The sequence below is a fragment of the Eptatretus burgeri genome, chromosome 3, assembly GCF_056783735.1.
Source record: "Eptatretus burgeri isolate ZD-2024b chromosome 3, Ebu_testis_v1, whole genome shotgun sequence".
NCBI lineage: Eukaryota > Metazoa > Chordata > Myxini > Myxiniformes > Myxinidae > Eptatretus > Eptatretus burgeri.
In genome coordinates, this window is record NC_140963.1 from 49,819,217 (window position 1) to 49,837,734 (window position 18,518).

Genomic DNA, 18,518 nt, shown 5'->3' on the forward strand with positions numbered 1-18,518 from the left:
AACTCGCCTCCTCTTCGCGATGGACACCGTGGGACCTTTAACGTCCACCAACTAATGTTTACAGACGGGATGGCCAGCTTGACGTCCATCCGAGGAACGGCACACACACACACACACACACACACACACACACACACACACACACACACACACACACACACACACACACACACACACACACACACACACACACACACACACACACACGCCTCTGCCTGTGAAACACCGGGATGGTAGTTTATAGTTGGGTAGAGGAATTTTAACCCACGCTAGACAGGTGTGTGTGTGTGTGTGTGTGTGTGTGTGTGTGTGTGTGTGTGTGTGTGTGTGTGTGTGTGTCTGAGTGAGTGTGTGTATGTGTGTGTGAGAGTGTGTCTGAGTGTGAGTGTGTCTGAGTAAGTGTGAGAGTGTGTGAGTGAGTGTTTGTGTCTGAGTGTGTGTGTGTGTGTGAGTGTGTGTAAGTGAGTGTGTCTGAGTAAGTGTGTGAGAGTGTGTGTGTCTGAGTAAGTGTGGGAGTGTGTGTGTCTGAGTGAGTGTGTGTCTGAGTGAGTGTGTCTGAGTGTGTGTGTGAGTGAGTGAGTGTGTGTGTCTGAGTGAGCGTGTGTCTGAGTGTGTGTCTGAGTGTGTGTGTGAGTGTGTGTGTGTGTCTGAGTGTGTGTCTGAGTGTGTGTGTCTGAGTGTGTGTGTGAGTGTGAGAGTGTGTGTGTGTGTGTGTCTGAGTAAGTGTGAGTGTGAGTGAGTGTGTGTGTGTGTGTCTGAGTGTGTGTGTGAGTGTGAGTGTTTGTGTGTCTGAGTGTGTGTCTGAGTAAGTGTGAGTGTGAGTGTTTGTGTGTCTGAGTGTGTGTCTGAGTAAGTGTGAGTGTGAGTGAGTGTGTGTGTGTGAGAGTGTGTCTGAGTGTGTGTGTGAGTCTGAGAGTGTGTGTGTGAGTGTGAGAGTTTGTGTGTCTGAGTAAGTGTGAGTGTGAGTAAGTGTGTGTGTGAGAGTGTGTCTGAGTGTGTGTGAGTGTGAGAGTGTGTGAGTGTGAGAGTTTGTGTGTCTGAGTGTGTGTGTGTGTGTGTGTGTCTGAGTAAGTGTGAGTGTGAGTGAGTGTGTGTGTGTGTGTGTGTCTGAGTGTGAGTGTGTGTGTGTGTGTATGAAGGGCACACTCCCGGCGCGTACATAATGAAATGAACAAAATAAACAAAGGGAGGCGTTACTCTCATTCACACGTGTTACGTTTGTCCGTTGTGCCGAAGACGTCGCGTCGCCGAAGCTCACTCGCTTGTTTTGAGAAATAAATGGCGACGAGGCGGCCGTTACGACTAGTTTGTGTGATAATAAAAGCGCCGCCGGAACATTTCGCGGTGGCATTGTGTCGGGCGGCGTGACGTCACCAATTGACTGAGCCACACGCGCTCGGGACTCAAACTCCGAATTATCGAATTTCCTGCCCCGGCCGCCCACAGGCTGAGAGAAAAAGAAAGAGACGAGAGAGAGAAAAAAACGTGCCGTTCGTGCGCGATCTCAACGCCCTTCGCACGGAGCACGGGGCGGTTCGACACCTCCGGTGAGTTCGCCGCTCTTTCCGGGGCTCGGTGACGGTGTGCGCCTTTGGTTGTACCTTCACCCGGTACACGCGGTCCGCCGGCGGAGCGTTCGCTCGTCCCTGTTGCTTGTACTACTACTACATGGGACGGACACTTTATGTTGTCGCTCGTCATTCGTGCCGTCCTCGTGCGTGTCCATCGTGCCCTCCACGTCGAAGTTCTTTGTTAGACAGTTTCAAAGAGCCAGCCGCTGTGTGTCTTGTTTGCTCCACGAGGGCCCCGGGTGGACCCTCGGCGTGGACCCGGAGCCCTCGCGGTCCGCGGTGTCGGGCGCCTTTGGCAGGGGAGACCGCTCCGCTGGTCCGTATTTACAGCCCGTCCGACCTGCGGCCGCTCTCGGCCTAATGGCGGGTTCACGGCGGTTAATGTTCTCGTTAAAAGTGTCCGAACGAGGCGGTGCGGAAGCGCCGCGGAAATCCCTTTAACTTGGACGCCGCAGAGTTGGCTCCGGGCTTTCTCGGCTCCGCTAATGGGCCGCGGTGTCGGCAAACAACGGAGCTTGGCGGATGCCATGTTTTATCCCGTCACGTATATCGCTCGTCTCTCAGAGCGTCCATCGCCGTGTCGCTTTGGCCCTGACGGCGGCTCGCGTCCCCGGCTCGTTTGGGTGGGACGGGGAGCTCTCTGTGAGGGAGCTCTCTGTGAGGATCCCTCTGTGAGGAAGTCGCGGCGGGACGGGGAGCTCTCTGTGAGGGAGCCGCGGCGGGCCGGCGAGCTCTCTGTGAGGGAGCTCTCTGTGAGGATCCCTCTGTGAGGAAGCCGCGGCGGGACGGGGAGCTCTCTGTGAGGGAGCTCTGTGAGGGATCCGCGGCGGGACGGCGAGCTCTCTGTGAGGGAGCCGCGGCGGGACGGCGAGCTCTCTGTGAGGAAGCCGCGGCGGGACGGGGAGCTCTCTGTGAGGGAGTTTTCTGTGAGGGAGCCGCGGCGGGACGGGGAGCTCTCTGTGAGGGAGTTTTCTGTGAGGGAGCCGCGGCGGGACGGGGAGCTCTCTGTGAGGGAGTCGCGGCGGAACGGGGAGCTCTCTGTGAGGGAGCTCTCTGTGAGGATCCCTCTGTGAGGGAGTCGCGGCGGGACGGGGAGCTCTCTGTCAGGGAGCTCTCTGTGAGGAAGCTCTCTGTAAGGGAGCCCTCTGTGAGGAAGCTCTCTGTGAGGGAGTCCTCTGTGAAGGAGCTCTCTGTGAGGAAGCTCTCTGTGAGGGAGTCCTCTGTGAGGGACCCGCGGCGGAACGGGGAGCTCTCTTGAGGAAGCTCTCTGTAAGGGAGCCTTCTGTGAGGGAGCCCTCTGTAAGGAAGTCCTCTGTGAGGGAGCCCTCTGTAAGGGAGCTCTCTGTAAGGGATCCCTCTGTGAGGAAGCTCTCTGTGAGGGAGCCGTGGCCAGGCGCTCATTTCTCCCGGCCTTTGTGCGCCGCGCTCCTTCCATCCACCATTGCCTTTGCCCTTCCCTTCGCGTCCCCTGCCGGCCCCTCCCCCCCCCCAACACTAAACAACGAAGCCTCGCCATCTTGGCGAGATGCGCACCGATCGCCGCTTTGTTCTCGTACTTTTCAGGAGGAGGGGCGCGAAGCGCGGCGGAGGGACTTGCGGTGAATCGCTCCCTCGTTGCCATTCCTACGTCTCTTTAATTTCACTCCTTTTCTACTTCCAAACTCTTCTTTTCATTTTCGTTGTTGTCCAGGAGTTTGGAAACTCATTCTGAGTGATTGATTATATTAAAGATGAGGAAATTATTTCGGGGAGTATAAACTAACCCCTCCCTCGAACTTTTACTTTTGTAATTACTCTCCTCCTCTTCTTCAACTTATCCTTTTCCCCACAACCACCGTTTTTTTTTTTTTTTTTTTTTTTTTTTTTTTTTTTTTTTTTTTTACACCACACCACACCTCATTTCACAACTTGCCTACCTACATCTCCTCCTCCTCCCCTCTTCCTTCCTATTCTTCTTCGTCTTCCACTTTGTTCCCTCCCTCAAATGGACATGCCCTCCATGCTTACTGGAAATGATATCCCAAACATCCATTCTGCTGTCCTGATATTTTCCTGTTTTTTTCCCCATTTCTCATCCAACTTTCCCTCCACCCAATGGCAGCACCTTCTGTGCCATCACAGCTTTCATCCATCCTCACTGCGCACTCACCTTGTCTAATTAATTCACCTGAGCTTCTTTCTGTCATTCAACTTTGTCATCCCTCCTTGTCCTGAAATCCTCCCTGAGAATTCATTCACTGATTGTAGTCTACTTTCACTTAACCACACCTCGTCTTTTATTCTTGCGTCTCACTTGCCTTTTCTTCCTCTTCATTTTTTTAATTTTTTTAAATTATGTTCTCCTTTTTTATTGCTTCACGATTCCAATGACTCCACATTTCATGGGCATCACGCTTGGAGGACCGGCGGCATCGGTTGAGGTGCAGGCACAGCGACTCCCTGGTCCGCAATCGATTCTTGTTAAAATACGGAAAGGTCGCTTGGCAGGGAAGCAAAGCCGTGGCGGTGTTGACTAATTATGCACCAGCCGTGCCTCTTTGCATCGTGGCTCAATAGCAAACCAAAAGCAGAGAGAAAGGAACTCGTTTTTCATATTTTCACCATCTTCTTTTCCTCAACACGCAGTGTTGGCTACGACAAGCCGTATAACATTGCCGTCTACACTGCAGGGCTATAAAGCATGAAAAACTTTGCCGTGCGTACCTTGGAAAGGTGAACCATCCTTTTGATTTGAAAGCCTTATCAGACGAGATTACGTGAACATCCTATACATTGCACCTCAATAAATGCCCAGGTGCATATGTGCTCAAAGGTACCCGTCAAATCTGTCCACAGATTAGGAGGAGGGGGCATAAACTGCAAGAGGCACCTTTAAAAGGGACCATTGCAGTGAGAGAGTTTAGCGGTGCTCGTGCTTGCTGAACCCTCCGTACTGAACACAATTGCAAGCAACGCGATCTCCTAAGACATGGCGGATGGGGTTTATCCTCGTGGCAAGTTGTTCGTTGTTGTGAAACAGTTTTATTGTCTGTGATATCTGAAGGCAGCAGCCTTTTTTATTGTTTTTTTTTTTTTCCTCTCTACTTCTGCCTTTCAATTTATGAAAGATAAACTGTCATGATCGTGGTCATCTTTCATAGCCGAAGAAGGCTAGTCACATGTCACATACTACGTACAACCTGGGAATCTCAGTCTGTATATAGTGCAGTGACCACTTGTCCAGACGACAACCACATTATCATCGATGAGAGAGCAAGCAGTCTAACCTGGTGTCGGGGGATGTCCAAACATTTGCTACCTGCAGGTTTAGGCAGGAATTTGGGATTTGTTCAGGGTGCCAGCGATAACTCTTCGCAAAAGACACGGTGGGTGGGAACTTTGACGTCCACCAACACCTCCGTCACTTGCAGAAGGGTATTTCGACGTAACGTCCATCCGACGGACGGCACACACGTCGATGTGCGTGGACGGCGCACACATCGACACGAAACACCACTAGCTGGTTCGAGGTTCAAATTCGGGATACGTAGCTCAGAGGCCAGTGTGCATACCTCTCGGGTGTAGGCTATCCTGCCAGCATTGCTCAGGGGGTAAATTAACACAGAAAAGCATCCGCATGTCAGGCTCTTAATATAATACTACACCGTGTCATATCATATCTTGTTTATATCTGTCTCGTGCATAGTACAACAACAATGAAATTGCCATGCCTGTACAAGCTGTGACCTCTAATGTTTGTGTGTCAAACTTTTTGATAATTTTCTGGATTAAAAATAAAAAAATCTGGTTGATCTACGTAGCACCTTTTTTGGAGTTCATTTTTAATTATTGAAAATGTTTTTTTTGTTTGCTTGTTTGTTTGTTTGTTTATGTTTTCCTCGTATTGTTTTATTGACCGATTTGGCTGCAGCTTGAGCCTTGCCTTTCTCGGTAGAAATATCCATTCACTTATGAATTGTGTTCAATACAAGTTATACTGGTACCGGTAATCTTCCAGTAAGTTGAGTTTTTATTTTTGAATTCCTCTAAACGAGGTTTATTTCTGCTAGGTATAATTTCGTATTCAGCGTCCGTGTGCAACAAGAAGGCGTCCGAAGTGATGGCATGTTTAAGGTATTTTATGATCAGGTGCAGGGGAAAAAAAAAAGTCCGGCAGCCTGATTAACATTTTAATCGCTTTCAAAAACGCTTGTGTGCGTGCAAATTTCACCGTGGCATCCTTCGGAAGGTGTAGAGGAGGCTGCGGCTCGACACCATTGCAGTCTCTGTCGCTTGCATACAAAATGCACAAATACCCCCTTGATGCCTCCTGTAACCATGACGATAGATGGTCCTCTCTCTCTGCGTCTGTCCTTGACACTGTCACGGCTTTTGAATTTCCTCGCAGTGGTGTCACATAATTAGTCCAGCCGCCACAAATGCAATATGACAAATCGTCACATCGCAGTGCAAAGCAATTGTCCAGCAGAATGAGCTTGTTTGAAAGCACATTCGCTCTGCACATACACATCCGGTATAAAGGTTGAAGTGTTAACGAGGTGCAGTGGCAAAAAGTAAAGATGAAGTCTCAAGTCCAAGGAAGCGATGCAGTCAAAATGTTATAGAATTTTGTCCTCGACTTGCGTGCCCATTCATATTCCAGAGCGGTTGGTAAGATTGTAGTTATCCTAACTATTATAAGCATCTTGTGTTGAAATGTGTGATGCCATTATTCTGTAGTTTTAGACAATGATGTGTATGAAGTGTGAAAGTGCAATCATTTGGTACTTTTAGGAAACATTTGATGATCTCATTGTAACTGTTAGACTTGCTCTTGAGTCATGAATGTAATGTTTCACACCACTAACCTCTGCTGATTGCCCTTGTAAAATTATCTAATCTGAAGTGCAAGCTGTACACGGAAATACAAGGAACTTGGACACTGGAGGATGCAATTTGGCCCATCGTGCCTGTGCTTTATCAACGCATATAAATTCAATCCAACAGTTTATTTAAATTCATTTGGGGGTGGAGTGTTTGGGGAATAGAGTGTCGCAGGTACAGGAACATCTGCAGGTTGTTGTTTTGGTTCTTTTTTAGGTGGGGATGAAGGGGGTGTAGGGGGGGGGGTGGCATGAGGAATATTCATATTATGAACCATGTTGTACTCGTACACTTAGCATTGGTGCTGCCAAAGCATTTTCTTTGACGAGGGTTGCAATCCTGAACGGGTCACCACTCCGACACAGGAAGCCAGGGCAGGAATTTAGAATTTGTCCATGGTGCCGGCGATAGCTCACCAACTCTGTTGGCGACAACCTGGGGCCTTTTGCGTTCACCAACTAATGCTAGCAGACCGAACTCCCATTTAACGTGAATCCGAGGGATGACTCACCCTGCCTGCAAGACACCAGGATGGTAGTTTATAGCTGGGTCGGGATTCAAACCCAGGTTATACAGCTTAAAGGGGGAATGTGCATACCTCTTGGCCATCCACACCGATAGCACATTCACCTTTTGAGAAGAGACCCACTGACGTCATAGTCACCCACCATACCTAAGCTACTACCAGCCCTGCAAATGTCGATGTTCCTCTCTATCCCTAATGCCTCTCGGGACAGTCTCATACACAAGTATCAGCATTTTTGCACAAGTAATTCCTTTTAATCAGTAAGGTCCTCTTCTCGCACCAAGGTTGCAGTTTAAAAATAAATAAGAAAAACACATTGTCCATGAACACTGGTGTTATTTATTTTTGTATCCTTTGAATCGTGCTCACACAGCTTTTTCAGCTGCTGGGGCACTCACGCACACCAAATGTATACTGTGTATTTATTAAAATGAAATTACTTTCTACGCATTCACCAGGCAAGCGAAGGCACTTTTGTTTAAGTTTAACTAAGTCTCAATGTTGATGCTGGCTACGACACACACACACACACACACACACACACACACACACACACACACACACACACACACACACACAGACACACACACATACACGCACACACACACACACACACACACACACACACACACACAGACACACACACACACACACATACACATACACATACACATACACATACACATACACATACACATACACATACACATACACATACACATACACATACACATACACATACACATACACATACACATACACATACACACATACACACACACATCTTAAATACAGTCTCTTGGCAATTTGCCAGTTTATCTTTCGAGGCAAATTTTAATACACAGTTTAGTGTGTGTATCACAAAATTGCATGCTCAGAATTGGACATCTCCTCAAGATAATTGGAGAACTTTCAAGCTTTACAGTCCGGAGCTGTTATATTTACTTTAGCCTTGATTTCAAATGCCTTCATCATAATAATTACCCAAAACGGTGGCTGTGAAAAAGCTTGCTGAAATACGTCGCAAAAGCAATAGGATAGGACAGTAATTTGTATGAGGCTAGGGTTTAGAATTGCATTTGAAGGGGATTTATAACCAAAGGTGATGTGAAGCAAGTGAGAGAACCCTAATGGGGCATATCAAATTGGTGCATGGCATAATGGATACTCATTCTCTAACATGCCTATTCTCAGGCCAAAACCAGATCTTTTAGCAAAATGCATACAATTTCAAGCGACCCCTGACCCTCTCCAGGGAGGACCTAGCAAAGTGACGTGATATTGAGTGACGCATGAAACACTCATAAGAAGTATCATTTGGTAAAGCGCCTTTTAATTTTGAAACTTTTGGCAGGCTCTTAAGGTAGATTGATCAGCCTAGATAATTGTAAATGATTGTCTATTTAATGCACCGCTGACACAATACGTCTCCAAAAAAAATTGCGGGATAAAAGCAGTATTGCTTTTGATCCTTACCTATTGTTCTCCACATCTTGGAAATGTTGACATGTTGTCGTTGGAGCCTTGGTGTATTTCACTGCAAATGTGGATCTCTTGATGCCCTCTCTTGCAAACGGCAAGAACATTGTCTCGAGGCATCGATGTGTGTGCCGTCCCTCGGATAGACGTTAAACCGGGTGTCACGGCTGCTGGGAGTTGTTTGTTGACGTTAAAGATCCTACGCTATCCTTTGAGATGAGTAGTCGATCTATCGCCTGTACCCTGAACAAATTACAAATTTTCTGCTCTAACCTACTTCGGTGAACGTCATGCCAGGTCAGCCGGTTTGTGAAAGACTTGAGTCAAACTTTCCCCTGAGGACCCTACGAGCAGGTGGGAATAATTGTGACCGTGAAAGAATGACCCTTTATTGTTTCTAGCTTTGAAATCTGCATTTTAGATAGACAAGCTAGTCACCTGCTGCTTAATGATTGGTATCGTCATGCCTGGAATAAAGCAAACTTTGATTTCATTTTTGTTGAAATACAGTAAAAGTCACACAACTTTAAAAAAAATATAATAATATTGCACACTAAGTGATTTCTCTTTTTTTTTTTAATTCTTTGGTTAGCTGATAAATATTTTTGCGCTGAATAATGATTGTGACGAGAGGTTTTGTAACAATGTTTATAACAAGGTGACAATTAATTCATGGACATGCCTGTCTTGTTGATAAATTGTTTGATTCGGGCAATAAAAATTCAAGATGCCAGCCATTTGAAAATACACTATGTGGAAATATTGGTGGTACTGACATTTCTTCATTTAAAAAAAAAAAATTCCTGATTGCAGGTAACCTCTCTTAAAACGTATGCATTCATGGCAGCAGACAATCAAATTGTCCATAACTTTTCATCTCTGATGTTGTTTTTCAGTTGAGTTAATGTTCTTGGTCGATCCACATAGACCTTGGACTTTAAATAGCCCCACAAAATATATCTGGTGATGTAAGGTCAGGTGATCCGGGTGGTTATTGGAATGTCCTCAAATCTTGAAACGATGGTATTTGTAAATGTCCCTTGCAGCAACAGTTGCCTCGTTTCATTGCCTGTGTGGCAAGTTGCTCCATCCTGTTGAAAGAAAATGTCAAAATGTCATTGAAGTTTGGGTTGTGGTAACGTAATTCAGGAATGAAAGATTATCTTAGCATTCCACGGTACCGATCACCATTCGCAGTCACAGTTTCTACCCCGTTCATTTTCAAAGAAATAAGGGGCCTATTATCCAAGATTTGGAGATGGTACACCACACTGTCACTTTCAGGCCGTGTAAAGGTTTTTCGTGGATTTTGTGAGGCTTTGTACTGGCTCATATTTACTCCGCGTGCAGTGAAACAAAAAGAGGAGTGAAGCAATTGGTTCACTTTGCCTGTTTGTCTGTCTACAGACATCATCTCTTGATCGAGGAACTCCTTGGTTTCAATTAAATTATATATTCTGAACACTGTACAACATGAATTGGAACATGAATCTGAACACAAAGCTGCAGTTTAGCAGTACTTTGGCTCTGAATTTGCCAAATTGTACGGAAACCCAGACCGATCACGCGTGTACAGAGGAAAAGATAATTGTTTTTAGTCTGTCTGCCTGTCTGGCAATCAAATAAAATTGAAAATAATTTCAAACAGGAAACTTACTGTTTTTAAGGATGTCATAAAGGACACAAACAATCGGTACAAATAACGAATTCAATATGTTAAGTAAGGTGGTGTTACAAAAGACGGTGCATCAACGGCAGTAAACTTCCGAAAAAAAGTTTTTTGTTTTTTCTACAGCCTATAAAAACTTTATTTTATTTCAATTGAACTATACACTTGAACAATACAACACAAATCATCTTCTTGACACTTACAAAAACATTCTGCTTAGCAGTACTTGGACAAAATATTTACACCGTCCCATGCCCTGAGGGCAGAGTAACTCTGAGATTCAGCATTCAGACAAATATGGCGGCACCAAGCAAATGGTTACCATTACGCCTGTATTTCTAAAGTTCACAAACTAATATGGATCGTGCTCAGAAATACAAAACAAGAGTTTGAATGAACAGCCATTTGAATGACCACTGAATAACTCATTGACAAGACCATTCTTTTTTTCTCAAGACTGTGTGGGGTGAAGTGTTAACTCTCGAGTTGACAGTTTTGTTTGTTGACGTACTCCGATAAGTGAAAATGTGCTTCATCTGATGTTATGAAGTTTTCCCCAGAATTTGGGTTACCTGTAAAAAGTCCTCTGATAGTGTTTCACATTGGCAGTCGGCTTTGTTTGTCTGCTGGTTTCAACTGATGTTACTTGCATTTTGTGGGGATACAAACTAAGATCCTTCTTCACAATTGTACGCACTGTTACCCTGTTAATGCTGAGCTGTAGAGAATGCCTTCTCACTGACTTATTTGGCCTCTGTTGGACTCATCCTCTCACTCCTTGAATTGTTTCCTCCATTCTTACTGTTTTCTTTCACCCTGACCTTTTTGCATCTGCTGCACTGCCAAGTCGTCTTATGTGCTTTAAAATAGCGCAATATTGAATTCCTTATGTGACATGTCCACAAACCAAACTTTGGCCAGAACTGTCATTGAGCAATTGTTATACAGTAGTTAATGCCAAAATAAAGGTCCACAATGGTGGCTTTGTGCTCCACATTCCATTTGTCCATTTTCAGTTGTGATGGTGCAGTCCAACTTTCCAAAGCTTAGTCTTCTGGAACAAACAAAATGACACAGTTAACATAAAGAATTGTTCATGATTAAAACGTATCGATTAAAATGTGTCAACCTGTATAATAAAACGCTCATTTGTTGTGTTCATATTAAGCTGGCAAGTAGTGATGCCACATATCCTTCTCTCTGTGTTGTCACGCTTCACTCCCGCTCTGCCATGTCTCTCATCGCTCCTGCTCTGCGATGTCACGCATATGACGATGATGACTACAATGACTGCCACCACCACTGTTTTATGACCATTTCCCCCTTTTTTAGGAGGGGTTGTCGAATTATGGCATTCCTCCATACAAATCTATCCATCTTGTCGGTTTTTGTGCAAATCCAAACATTCTATATCTTCCTTGACCTTTTCAATCTGTCTTTTTAGGACGTCCTCTTGGCTTTCTTACTTCTACCACGAGCTTTCTTGCTTTTTCTTTATCTTATGACCATTGCACTGAACCAACCACATTTTTTTTTCCGAAATTATTTTTCATCAGTATTGATTTTTAATGTCTAACTGATTTCTGAGCTTGAAATTCTTTCTTTCAGAGACTATCCACTTATTCATCGTATGATCTCTGCTCCATCCTTTTCACATCTTCATTTTCACATTTGGTGGGAAGAAAAAGTATAAAAATGAAATCTGCACTTATTTTTAATTTTTTTAATTTTACTGTTTGAGTGACTGTTGGCTGCAATCGTGGCCTCACTGGAATGTGCTGTTGGCCATGATCGTGGCAAGCATCATTGTTCAACAACCTGTATTGTTTGTTTCTATTTAAGTGTTTGTTCTTATAGTTGCCTTATAAACAATGCAGACGTTTTTTTTCAGTTTTCCTGAAAAAAACTACCACATTTTCATGTTGCATACTGGAAAATTGAGCACTCACACAGTTAATCTCCATGTATAATGTGTAGTATACAAACCAACAACATAAACAAGTTGCAGAAAAATAAGTTAATAAAATATTAGAATATGGTAATCTTATGAAGGGTGTAAACTTGATCGAGAAATCTGCCCCGTTGTGAGTGATTCAGAAACAACACTTCAAGTTTACACTCTTCCTTTCAATATAGTCAGTGTAGGCACTGTTCAGACATGTTCAGAAGTGTGTGAGACACTTGCTCTTGCGTTTGTGTGTGGAATTGGTCTCCCGTTGTAGGAACCAGCAGTAATCACCCATCATGTTTGGGTTGAACCGACCTTGATACCAAGTTTCCATGACCAAAATGTCTTGGTGGAACCTTTTGTCATGCTCATCACTTACCTCACCCAGATTAGGTGGGAAGAAATCAAGATTAGAATGCAAGAAATGCATTTTAAGAGACATCCTACAGTCCATTCGCTGATAGGCCTTTAGCAAGTTATCCACTAATTCCGCATACTGTTCAGCTCGATGGTTCCCAACAAAGTTCTGCACAACCAACACAAATGCTTGCCATGCTGCAAATTCAAGTGGGTTCAGTTTAGTTTTGAACTCAGGATCACACGTCAGTTCTCGGATCTGGGGCCAATGAAAATGCCTGCTTTGAGTTTAGCATCACTTTAATCTGTGCTAAACTTCTCTCTCAGATATTGGAAGCCATTACCATCATAATCCAATGCCTTTACAAAGTTTTTCTTAAGTGTTTTGGTTAGTTAAGGATTGTAATACCATGTGGATAATTCAACTTAAAAATTCATAGCTCAGTCAGTTTTCATCCATTTTTAATGATTTATAGTACATTCTAAAGCTCTTTTTATGAGAAATAATATTCTACAATAGTTGTATTGCGATAATTGAAACCAAAAATACAAAAAATAATAATTTATGATCACTCAAAATTACCCACCAGGGCAAGCTACTGTAATTGGACCATATGTATAACTCAAAACCCTGATGTGCTGAGAAAATTCTGACTTCAGATTCAGAATCAGCATGCTCGATTTGGTCTAAAACATGTTTCCACCCCAGCAGCAAAATCTCTGTTGTCCAGTGAAACAGTCAGACACACAAGCTTACATACTTTGTACTTGTCTATCCATTGTCCTATTCTTACAATCCTATGCCAAGGTGTTATGCACATTACAGCCAACAAAAAAAACTTCAAACTCACTGATTCCAAGCATTGATGACCACTGAATAAATTATTGCAGAAACTTTAATTTTATGAATAACATGTACTTTAACCTTTTCTTGTCTAAAAATACTGTAGAGTTTATGGGTGAAGTGTGTACGCTTTTGGGGGGCAAAATCCAAATCATTCCACATTCTCAATTGGTTTGAAGTGTAAAGATTTTCACAGTCAACGAAAATTTTGAACGTCCGAGTCAAACTAATCGATAAACTTAACAGTGCGATCTGCTGTGGCTTTGCCAACTTCAAAAGCTATTCGTATTGGAATATTAATGAGGTCTAAGCCGATACACTTTTCCACAATGAATCACAGATATTCACTCTTGCCTTTCAGAGAGTTCAGGATTACAAAGTTCCTTGTATTTATTCACTTTTGATAGATTCTGCTGTGGAAACAAATATTGTTCAGTAACTTCATTAATTATTTATCTTCACAATCCCACGAGCTCTTGACTCTCTTTCTCCTCCAGCAGTCTTTTGTCAGTTTCTCCGATTGGACAATTTTTGTTATGATGTCAACCTTGTTATCCTTCAATGGAACCACAAATGGCTTTCATTGTTTGTCACCTTTAACGCCTTCATTGTTCGACAAAAAATACACTGTGAAAGTAGGACATTTCATTATCTTCCTCTAACTTAATTGTTAAAGGGCTAAATGCAGGCAGCGGAAAATTTGCATTCTGGCAACGGCAGACAAACCGACAAGGTTATTTGGACGACGAAAGGCACATGAGTAGGTCAGAGGAATTGACATGAGAAGTCAATATATTTTCACCACCTGTATTTAATGATATATAACATACCTTAGGGCTGACAGGATTGCCTCAAAGTATATGTACTCACCCCTGAGCTGTCTAGCCTGGGTTGAAATCTTGGCCCAGCTATCTTGGTGTTTCATCTTGGTGTTTCACAGGAAGGGCAAGGCATCATTTGGGTTTACTATCCCCCGGATGGACATTAAACTGGGTGTCCTGTCTGTTAGCTTTCGTTGGTGGACGTTAAAGATCCCACGGTGTCCTTCGCGAAGGGTAGTTGAGTTATCACCGGCATCCTGAACAAACGTCACATCACTGCTGGAAAGGCAATGGCAAACCACGTAGCATAACCCTTGCCATGAAACTGCTCCAGAAGCACCAACACTCGGCAAAGAGTCTGGTGCAGCTCATCATCAACATACCTTATCTTAAGGTATACTAATACGTAACCTTACCAAAAACTGGCTTTAATATTTTACATCCCACATTAATATTTCACATCGCACTTTGTATTTTCTTTAATAAAGTGCAGGCGGCTGTGGAACATCATTGTGAGTCTTAATATAATAGAGGTATCAACTTGATAAAGGATATTAATTCTGGGATTGAGGCTGCAAGTTATTTACTCATAAATACAAATGATAAGTTTATTTTTCTTGCTCTGGATACATTTACTGTCCATATAAAGTACACCAAAGGAAGGTTGGGGAATACAGAGAGAATATGAGAAAAGGAAAGTTGCTTGGGAGAATATAGGAATAAAGGGAAGGCATTTGGGTGAAAAATTCAATACGAGTGTGTTTTTTTTTTTGTAAATGACCCTTGTAGAAACATTTTGTCCTCTTTATAGATGTACAAGTAAGAATCACTTTCCACACTTAACACCAGTAGCAATTTATCTCCACTGAAAAATTAACTGCAGTTACACAGATGAATACCACTCCTAAAACGGAGAGTTTTCACTTTGTTTCGACCATTTCTCTTTCCTTTTTACCTTTATTTGATACAGTGTTAACTCCAAGTGTTTACTAAGGGTAACTAGACTGCATGCAAATTTATAAACGGCGAAAGGGTTTGATTAATTTGGTTGGCAAATGTTGAAACAAGACCAAGAATATTATAGTGTGCACGGGTGCACAAACCTTTCGCTCACACAATCCTGTGTACATGAGGCATGCCCACCCAGGATAGCGGAACGGTGATTGGCCAAATTGAATCCTTCCTATTCTATAATGGCTCGATAGCAGGAAGTGAAAACACCTCCATGCAGGTAAATTAATCCTAACAGGGAAAACTAGAAGGGCACTCGGTGGAGCGCATACCTACGCCACACAATGCCTGATCCACGAGAACATATCGTGCCCAATGCATTTTTGAAATATCATGCTATCCAGTACTATCTCATTTATGGCCCCATCTCTCAATGGTGAAGAATCACTTTAGAAATTAAATAACTCTCGTATCCGGATTTGGGTCTTCACTAAAATTGAATCAATTCTTCCATGTCACACACCCAACCTGTCCACCAAGTTTCATCCGAATCCGTCCACAACTTTTTGAGATATTGTGATATATATCGTTTTTGCACAATCTCTTATTGGTGAAGTCACAAAAATTCCAGTAGTTGGATCCGGATCTTCACCAAAATCTAATCAGTTCATCCTTGTCACACACCGAACCTGTCCACAAAATTTTGAGATGTCCTGCACTCAAACAGACAAAAATGGGTGAAAACATAACCTCCTTTACCTTCAGTGGTGGAGGTAAATTATGTCGATAAATATGCAATTAATTTATTTACTAATTATAAATATGCATATAATTTATTTACTAAGTATCTCAAAATATATGACTACGACACAAATGGAATCCCAACGAGATGCGTATAAAACTTACTTAAACTAGAGAGTTCATATAACACGACACCCCACGCAGTGTTCAAATATATACTTCAATTTTAAATATAATAATGATTTTAAAGATTGTTTAAAAATATCCGGAATTTTAGCGCTACTGAAGCAGTTTTCAACATCACCCTTATACACTGCAATAAGACGACGTTGAGTTACAGTTTGGGAGATGAAGGCTTTTCTTGATCACCATAGAATGCAGCGTCAATCGGCATCATGCATAGCCTTATTGGCGGCCTCTCATTCACCACCATACTGGGGTGTGTTCGGTTACCAAGTTTATTGTAGAGCGCTTTCCAAGTGGTTTAAGCACTGAAGCAAGTACTCCATTCGAAACCGTTGGTAATGAACTTCTGGCTTGGCAAGCACTAGCTAACTGCTTGGTAACTGAACACACCTCTTCATGTCCTCTCAAGCTATAAATCAGCACAAAGCATGGTTCTTGGAAGTATTATCAAGGTGATTTGTGTTCTGTAGTATTCTAGTACATACAGGTATATCAATTTAAATAACGGTTTGAAGCCATGTAAATAAATTAATTCCGGGTTTTACTGCCGTTTTACCCATTATCTATTACATCACTCTATTTAACACATACATTAGTTATTCGTGCCTGTTGTTTGTGTCCTTTATGACATCCTTAAAGCAGTAAGTTTCTTGTTTGGAATAATTTTCAATTTTGTTTGACTGCCAAGCAGGCAAACCGCATAAAGATATTTATTACCTCACTCCTCTCTCCACTTGTGTGATCAGGACAAATTCAGAGCTTAGGTATGATAAAACGACAAACTTGTCTTCCTATTCATGGCCCAATTCGTGTTCAAAATATAACATTCTATTTAAATAAGTTGTTCCTCAATGATAAATTGATAAGATGGACATACAGATAGATGGACGGACAGACATGAACCAATTGCTTTACCCCGTTTTTTGCTTCGTGTGTGTGGGATAATTATTATGAAAAAAAAATCTATTGCCACCTACCTGAAATTATAATGGGTTTGGTTAGAATGATGGAGTTGCAAAGCAACAAATGAAATAGAACCAGACTCAACAGAAGAATAGGCTGAAGTTACAGCTGGTTAAAAATCAGAAGGAAGAGGGTTATAATATTAACAAGCTCAAATGAGCTTAGATCCTCGTCCTCTTCGTGATGACGTCATAGTTATCAGTTATGTATCAGGTGTGTGGTAAATTATCTCTAATGCCCTATTCGATTCCATCTGAAGTATTCAAAAAGCTTGCGTTGTTTCGGAGATAATTGTTTATGCGATTTCCATTGCGATATTATGACGTCATAACTTTTTTCTTGGAAGAATTTCCTCAATCTGAGATGGTTACAGTCTGCGTTTGAGCTTTCTGCATGAACATGTCAAGTTTCAAGATGTTCTGATGAAAACTCTTGTTTGTGAAACAAAAAATTTCAGAAAATAGTGATGACGTCATAAAACGAATATGACGTCATTGTGATGTATCAGATTTGCGTCAAATCATCTGTGTTAATGCCCGGTTTGATTCCCGCAAACAGAATTCAAAAAGCTTCCCTAGTTTCAGAGATAATGGTATAGGCGATTTCCATCAGCGGTGATATTATGACGTCATAACTTTTTTTTCTAGGAAGAATTTTCTAAATCGGATATGGTTACTGCCTGCGCATGGACTTTATGCATATACATACCACTTTTCCCGAAGATCCGATGAAAACTCTGGACTGTGAAACAAAAAATGTGAAAAAATACTGATGACGTCATAAAACGAATATGACGTCATTGTGATGTATCAGATTTGCATCAAATCATCTGTGCCAATGCCCCGTTCCATTCCCGCAAATAGAATTCAAAAAGCTTTCCTAGTTTCAGAGATAATTTTTGGGCGATTTCCATTAGCAGAGACATTATGACGTCATAACTTTTTTTCTTGGATGAATTTTCACAATCGGAGATGGTTACTGTCTGCGCAGGGTATTTTTACATATATATGCCAAGTTTCAGGAAGTTCCGATGAAAACTGTAGGCTGTGAAACAAAAAAGTCCACAAGAACAAGAACAACAACGTGAGTAAGACTTAGAGGTCCTCCACGAGGATCTAAAAATGAGGAGGGTATATCAATGTACACTCAGGCTTACAAGTCACAGTAGCACTACTTATCGTGATAGTTGACCTCACACACATAGCCACAAAGTCCCACTCCACTAAGGCTAAGTGAACAGCATGAATACATTGACATTTTCCTTTATAAATACATAAAACACCAAGTTGGGGGGCTGGGGGGTGTACCATGAATGTAACTATATGAATTTCGGTACTACCTGTGCTGATATAAAATGTGTGTCAATGGTTTAAATAAAAATATTTATTGCATCCTTTTATTTTTTTAAACAGTTATTATTACATGGTACAGTATGTTGTCCTTTCAAAGGAGGTGTTAAGATCACTGTCCAATCTGCTAGCAATCACCTTTGGGTGTTTAAGATCCTATAGTACCTTTCATCACCGATAATTAATCCATCAAGTATGAGATTAAGAATTTGGTTATAACAATTCCCTGGTCAAATTCCACATTCCTCCC

General features: G+C 42.5%; 1 protein-coding gene across 1 annotated transcript in view; it reads left to right on the top strand.

Annotated features, from left to right (window-relative positions):
• Window positions 1-335: 335 nt before the first annotated feature.
• The window catches only part of BAZ2B (bromodomain adjacent to zinc finger domain 2B), a 385,196-nt gene continuing 367,013 nt past the window's right edge, over window positions 336-18,518 (top strand). The window contains exon 1 of the mRNA XM_085873227.1: window positions 336-1,547. The gene's annotated coding sequence lies outside the window, so the exon portion shown is untranslated. The remainder of the gene's footprint in view (window positions 1,548-18,518) is intronic.